Here is a 7,259-nt window from a genome sequence, read left to right as displayed (position 1 = left end):
CTATGATATTCTACCATCTCACCATTGGGAAGGATGTACAGTGAATATTTTGTAATTTATAGCATCAGGAGATTAATTTTATAGAGAACAGAACATCATTCTGACAGCTGACTTGTTGCTGGGACAGTGTGGACTCCCTCTAAATCAGCAGGCTCCGGAGATCTTCTTAAGATAAATACAGTGGCATGACAGCCCCAGGAGCTCTGCCAAGTAGTCTGGCCCCATGAGAAGTGACCCTGCCAATGTGGAGAATTTCTCAACCAGCCTGTGCTATTAAACAGAGGTGGAAGAGCTGGCACCGCCGGATGAATTGTTTTCATCTTTGGGGCTGGCCTTACGCATCCCCAGGGCTCTGGTTCTATGAGTTAGCAAAAAGGAAGGCCTGGGGAGATCGTATTTTCTAATTGCCTCCTATTCTCCTGGAGCCTGAGATGACTATACCAGTGATGGCTTCCTTAATACCCTTGATTTTTCCAGACACTGGCATCAACAGAATTCCTAGAATAAGTAACATTTAATAAGTGCAAACTATTTGCTGAGTAACGTGCTAGTCACTTCACCCACAGCATGTCATAGAGCACTAAAGGTCATTCTAACAAATTGCCATTCTTGGATTCATTCTACATGTGAATCCTCGACTTTCTGAGGCTCAGAAAGGCTAAATAACAAAGTCCATCTTGACAGTTAAGTGCAGGACCAGGATTCAAATCCTGTCAAATGACCATCAAATCACGGAAACTTATCACACCAGGCCTTAACACAGGAGTTCATGCGGAATGCGGTCTGTGTGTGCCTGCACAGCCGCCCGCTGCAGTACATTCCAGACTGGGAACCATCTCAAGGGCAAGTCTGGAAGGAGGCCGTTTCAGAGTAAACACAGGGCATCTATTTCCCTGGCAGATGGCTGTCTTCGTGAATCTTCCTTCCAAGGGTGTAACTGTGTTGGGAGGGATGTAGATTTTCATCAGGCAGGAAAAGTCATGGCATAATCTGAGGAGGTGTCTGTTTTCTGGCAAATCTTGCTTCTCACCAAGTGTAGTCTCAGAGGCTGGAGATGAAGGTGAGAAGAATGTTCTCTCATTTCTTTCCTCAGGAGGATTGAGGGCCAACTTCCTGACTTGGAGGCAAGACAGTTTTTCTCTACAACCACACTCCAGCCGCTGCAATCCCAGTGTGCCTGCTTAACACATACTTCTTCAGAGTTGTATCATTTAAGAAGAGAGCAAGTATGAAATTTCGGGAGTCAGAGTGGCACTTTTAGAAGTAACACTGTTCCAAGGTTCCAATATTTTTGAAATAGGGTGTCAGGAAGAAACTGAGAAGGAGGGGATTAGCTGCTACTTTTAACTGTGTTTTCAGTAATGGTGATGCTGAAAACCTTCAGTTCTGTTGACTTCACCCCCTTGGTGTGTGGAAATTTTGCTTAATTAAGTCCTTGTCTCAGAATTAGATGTGAAGCAGTCTGGGCTCCCACCTACCCTGAGCACCATGGCCCATGGCCTGCCTCTACAAATAAGGATAATATCGGTGACAAGAGACACAAGCTTTTCCTCTGCATAAGGACGGATGTTAGGCATGCCACACATTTCTTCAAATGAAACCTCCCTGTAATCAATAATAACACAGAGGAAAGGTAGTTAGGTAGGTTTAGGAGGGCTCTCAGGGCATATTTCCAGTATAAAATCATCCGGCTCTTAAGGAATCCTTGACTTCTCTGATAATATAACAAGAAAACCACAGATAAAAATACACAGAAGGAAAAAACAAATTGCAAAAATGATAAAAAATAAATAAAAATACCAAGAAAGAGAACATTTTTTTCTTCTTGACATTTCAATTCTTAGACTACAGAATATATATTAAAGATACTAGAAAGTATCTGGGAAATAATGCATTTTAACCACCACAGGAAGAGGATGGGACTTCTTTCCTTCCTTCCAATTTAATGTAAAAGCTCTGAGGGAAAGGATTGTGTTAGCTTCTCTTCATATCTTTAGCTAGCAAGTTTCTCATACATGATAGGCATTAAAAATACTTATTGAATTTATTGCATTAAATTGCCTTAAGTCACACAGAACAAGACAAGAGGAGGCTGGATGGAGCCTGGATTTTTTGATAACTAGCACTGTGATTTTCTCATCACACTACATGTGCTGTGCTTAGTCACTCAGTTGTGTCCAACTCTGCGACCCCACGGACTATAGCCCACCAGGCTCCTCTGTCCATGGCGATTCTCCAGGCAATATACTGGTGTAAGTTGCCAGGCCCTCCTCCAGGGATCGAACCCAGGTCTCCCGCACTGCAGGCAGATTCTTTACCATCTGAGCCACCAGGGAATCCCAAGAATGCTATATAGTCACAACTAAAAGAAAATAGTATACTTATATGTTGAATACTATGCAGATTTGAGAATCTCCAAAGATATGTTTTGATGATGGTAATTTGATTTCTGCTTCCTGAACTTTAGCACATCATGAAGCAATCACTCATATTTTATAAACTGCCACCTATATTATACAATGATACAATTTATATATACAATTATATATAAATTATACAATTTATCTAATGATAAAATGTGTACGAATCTTTAAAGCACCAAATCCTTATAGATACTAACATTATTGATGAACTTTCTGCTCATGGGATTTTAGGTATCACCATAGTTAGATGGGATGAGTCAAATTCCTTTGACCAATGAAGCTTCTTGTATAACCTCATAGCCAAAACCTGAACACTTAGTCTTTTCAGTTTACCACAGGACCTTAAACACCATAGACTTACTAAAGTTACATGGAGAAACCAAAAGTAGAATTTCACAAAGATCAAAGGAAGGAAAGTTTTACAGAGAAGGAAAGGCAATAGCCTTTATTAGCAAGAAAAATGGGTGCTGGTAACTGAGACGGGGCAAAGAAATGATAGGGACGGTGTTAGGCGACCTGGTAGAAGCTATGGAGAAGGGTCAGGGCTTGAATAATAAAATACATTAGACTTAGTCTTAGGAATCATTCCATTAAACACCTTTAAATTACCTGTGAAGATATTGAGAACAGAGACAAAGAGAAAGAGCAGAGAGACAGTCACTGATAGAAAAAGGGCTGGAATTACACTTGTTTTGGCACAGGTTTGCTAAGCAGTTACCTGAAAGGCAGTGGCAACTCAAGGGCCAGGATATGCAACAAACTGTTAGAGGTTTGGGGGCTTGGAAGAGAAGGACAAAGTTGTGACAAAGTGAGTGGTTGACTCTAGAGGAGGAAAATCCTATTGTTTGGTAAGAGAGGTCAGCAGGAAGGAATAAACACAATGGAGGCAGCTTAAGACTGAAGATTTTTAAAATTGTTTTCTAAACAGCCTCTAATTTTTCAGACTTACCTGAAGCCAAAAGCTCTTTTGAGATGACCACACAGTATAGTTCAGTGAGTGTGGCACCAGGGCCGCGCTTTACGGGCAATCATCCAGTTTTCTAGGGGATGAGATGACAGAACTGAAAGCAAAGTATTTTCTGTCTGTGAACAAATTGGATTACTGTCTGGCAAATCAGTGACTGAGGCCCGTCTTCCAGAAGCTCTCAGATTTTCTACTGAAAACAGAAATAACACTGGTGCTTGATGCCTCTAGTTTGTAATTACAGAGTCACTCAACGGCTACATGTTCATGTGGTATTTTCAAGGGGTCTTTGCACTCTCATGCATGCCCATGTTTGACAGTAATAGGTAAATTATAAACAGCTTTTAACTTGCTATTTAATGTTACAAATATGGCCTTAACATAGGGCAGCATAACTAGACCCTGCTTTAGAGCTTTCAAACACAAACAGATAGAACTTCCCTGATAGTACAGTAGATAAGAATCCATTTGCCAATGCAGGGAACATGGGTTCAATTCCTGGTGAGGGAAGATTCCACATGCCACAGAGCAACTAAAGTCCATGAGCCACAACCACTGAGCCCATGTGCCTAGAGCCCATGCTCCATAGCAAGAAGCCAATGCAATGAGAGGCCTTTGCACTGTAACGAAGAGTAGCCTTTACTCGCCGCAAGTAGAGAAGGCCCACACTCAGTGACAATGGCCCAGTACAACTAAAAATAAATAATGAAAGTAACCAAAGTTGGATTTTATTCTACCACTTCCCCCCCTTATCTATAACATGAGGATAATAACATTATTTACTTCATAGTGTTACTGGAGAAACTAAACAGTATAATATATATATATAAAGCACTAGCTCAGTATGGGCTTATAATAAACAATCATATTATTATTGTTGTTGTTGTTATCAGTTTTTATTTGAACACATATTTGTGGGCTTTTTTACACAATCTAAGAAAACAATAGAGAAAAGAGACAAAATAACAAGTACCCACTGTGGGCCATATGAATTATTGTGCATGATTTCATTCTAATCATCTCAACAGTGTATCAGGTAAGTTCTGTTGTTCCTATTTGGATGTGAGGTCCAGAATGCTATATTTAACTTGCCATAAATGCATTCAGCTTGTAAGTGGCATATACAGGATTGGAAACCAAATCTGTATCCATTTTAAATAAATTACATGAGTAATTCTTCTTGTTTGGAAATTAGTCATTTGGAGTGAAAGTAGAAGAAGGTTCCTATGTGTCCAAGTTGATTTAACAAGTATTCATTAAACCTTCACTTTAGTTGCTGAAAACTATAAAAAATACCTTAAACGATAGCTTGATCTCTGGTCTCTATTTCCGTAAGAGTCTGGGGAATGAATATCATCCTCAAACTGCCACAGAGAGATCCTCTCCTTCCTGGTGAGGAGGGAGGTACTTACACAAAACCAAGCAAATGAAAACTGTCACCTGCACCGCCAAAGCAGCCTGTCCGCCAGCCAGAGGCAGACGCTGACTGCACAGCTGACATCTGTATCTCATATTAATCAGTGTCCCAACTTGGCCAGAGACATAAAGCAGCAGCAAATAATCTCAGCTTCTCTGTGGTCCTTCCATCTGTCTATCAGAAATACGTCAGCATGAGTATTGATAAACTGATATGGGGGGAAAAGGCCATCAGCAGAAGAGCCAAAAACAATACCTGATACATGTTAGATGTGCTGAACATTTTTGTTCAAGGCAGTATTTTTATAATTTCATGCATGTTTGTCCTTAAAAATCATGTGTGCTCTTTGTTAACTATTGCCTCTTAACTATTGCCTCCCATTCCTTCCAGGGCTCCCAGGTGGCTCAGTAGTAAAAAAAATCCGCCTGCCAGTGCAGGAGACCCAGCTTTGATCCCTGGGTTAGTAAGATTCCCTGGAGAAGGAAATGGCAACCCACTCCAGTACTCTTGCCTGAGAAATCCCATGCACAGACCTGGCTACAGTCCATGGGGTCACAAAGAGTTGGACTTAGCAACTAAACAACAAAACAATCCTTCAACTCAAATGAGCAATTTCATCATGCTCTCTTGGGGCTCCTCAACTATGTACACAACATCTTTGGTTAACAACAAACGACAATCAAGTAGAAAGTGATTTTTGCTTTGCTCAAAAATGAACCGTTTATTAGAGTTCTCCCTCAGTTCATTTTTGACACTCCTGATTCCTGTACAGAGCTTCCCTCTTGAGCATTTCTTTATATCGTCCCCTAAAACAGCCCTGAAGATCCCCTTTACCTATTTTTGTTAATATGAAGATTCTGTTAATTTCTAGGCATCCACGTACTTTTCTCCTCCTCCCTGGACTCTACGTTATCTGCTATAACTTTTAGAGGTCTCCAGGCATATGTGATAGGACCTGTTAAGGTGTCACATATACAAATACGTGGTTGTGTGTGTATGTGTGTACAGAGAGGAAAAGAGGCAGACAGAGGGATAGACAGCCAGAAACGGAGTCAGAGAGAGAAACAGAGAGACTGGTGTCATCACTAGGAACATGGCCAAATAGTTGCACTGTCACTGTAGAAAGTGAAGTGTCTTCTTGGAAGCTAGGATGCAACAATGAGGAAAGATTGAGGCAGTATCCTCATTTATTCACTAGCCATGGACTGAGACTTTTAAAGTTTGTGAATGTCCAATTAAGTGGGGTTTGTGCATCACACCTTCTAATATACTGTACCTTAATTAGCCCTGATAAAATAGAAATAGTCCTAAGAAAGTTCCTTTAAGAAAACTGTTGTTTGACCATAAGAGAATACTGCTAGAATAAGTCAACAAGGAAAATTTGGAAATGACACTTTTACTTCAGTGTATCTGTGAATATCTCTGTCAGGAACTGTAGAGACAACAATACTTACTACTGGCAGTGTGCTTGCTACCTGGCAAATATTAGAAAACTAAGCATACAATCCACCTCTTTAATGTAGACATATTAAATATAGTTACCCAGATAACTTATTTTTATTTTATTTTATTTTCTAAATAACTAATTGGAAAAAAAAAAAAAAAACTTGTTCTACGGATAGAACTTTTAAAATTGGATATTCTATGTGATTTTGTTGCTGAACTTAAGCTAAGTGAATAAAGCTTATTTACATACTTTAATAATTTACAAGTAAAGCACAAAACAAACTTGTAAATATGCTTTTCTAGCCAATGTAAAAATCTTCAATATTGGATTTATTTGTTAAACATATGAAAGTGCAATTTCTTCCTTTAAATTTACAGGAAAAATTTCTTGACCTCAGTGATTCTTGCAGTCATGAAAGAATTTTCATTCTTTCATGTGTGATGCACAAATATATGAACGGAGGTATTCTTAAAGTAACACCAAATCTGTGGCTGGAATGTGTGGAGGTGGAGACACAAAACAAAAATTTAATATTTATAAGTTGGCCCTTTAAGACAGAATCAGGGAGACAATGGGGAAGTGCTTTCAGATACCAAAATACTCTAGTGAACAGCCTTTAAAACACACTCATGTGTTCATTAAGATAATTGAAAGGGGACAGCACCAATGAATTGAGGTATGCAAGGGGTAAGGAACGATTAGACTGGAAGCCGGAGACGAAAACAGGGCTAACTCATGTTCTAAAGAGTGTGGCCTCTTGGGGTGATAGGAAACTGCCTAGTAAGCAAAGCATCACAGTCAGATGTCAGATGTATGACAATGAAAGACTACCCCGGCAGGAAAATGGTATACTGCAAAGGAGGAGTTAGTAGTTTGGAAGCAGTCAGCCGAGTAAGAAGATACTTAAAGTATTACAAGGTGGTAGATACTGAGCTAGGTCCTAAAAAGAATAAAAGCAAGGAGGAAAGATATGAAGGGGAAAATGTAAAGATTTATGGAATATAAATA

The sequence above is a fragment of the Cervus canadensis genome, chromosome 3 (assembly GCF_019320065.1).
Source record: "Cervus canadensis isolate Bull #8, Minnesota chromosome 3, ASM1932006v1, whole genome shotgun sequence".
Taxonomy (NCBI): Eukaryota; Metazoa; Chordata; class Mammalia; order Artiodactyla; family Cervidae; genus Cervus; species Cervus canadensis.
The sequence above is the reverse complement of the archived record's forward strand: the minus strand, read 5'-3'. Positions refer to the sequence as shown.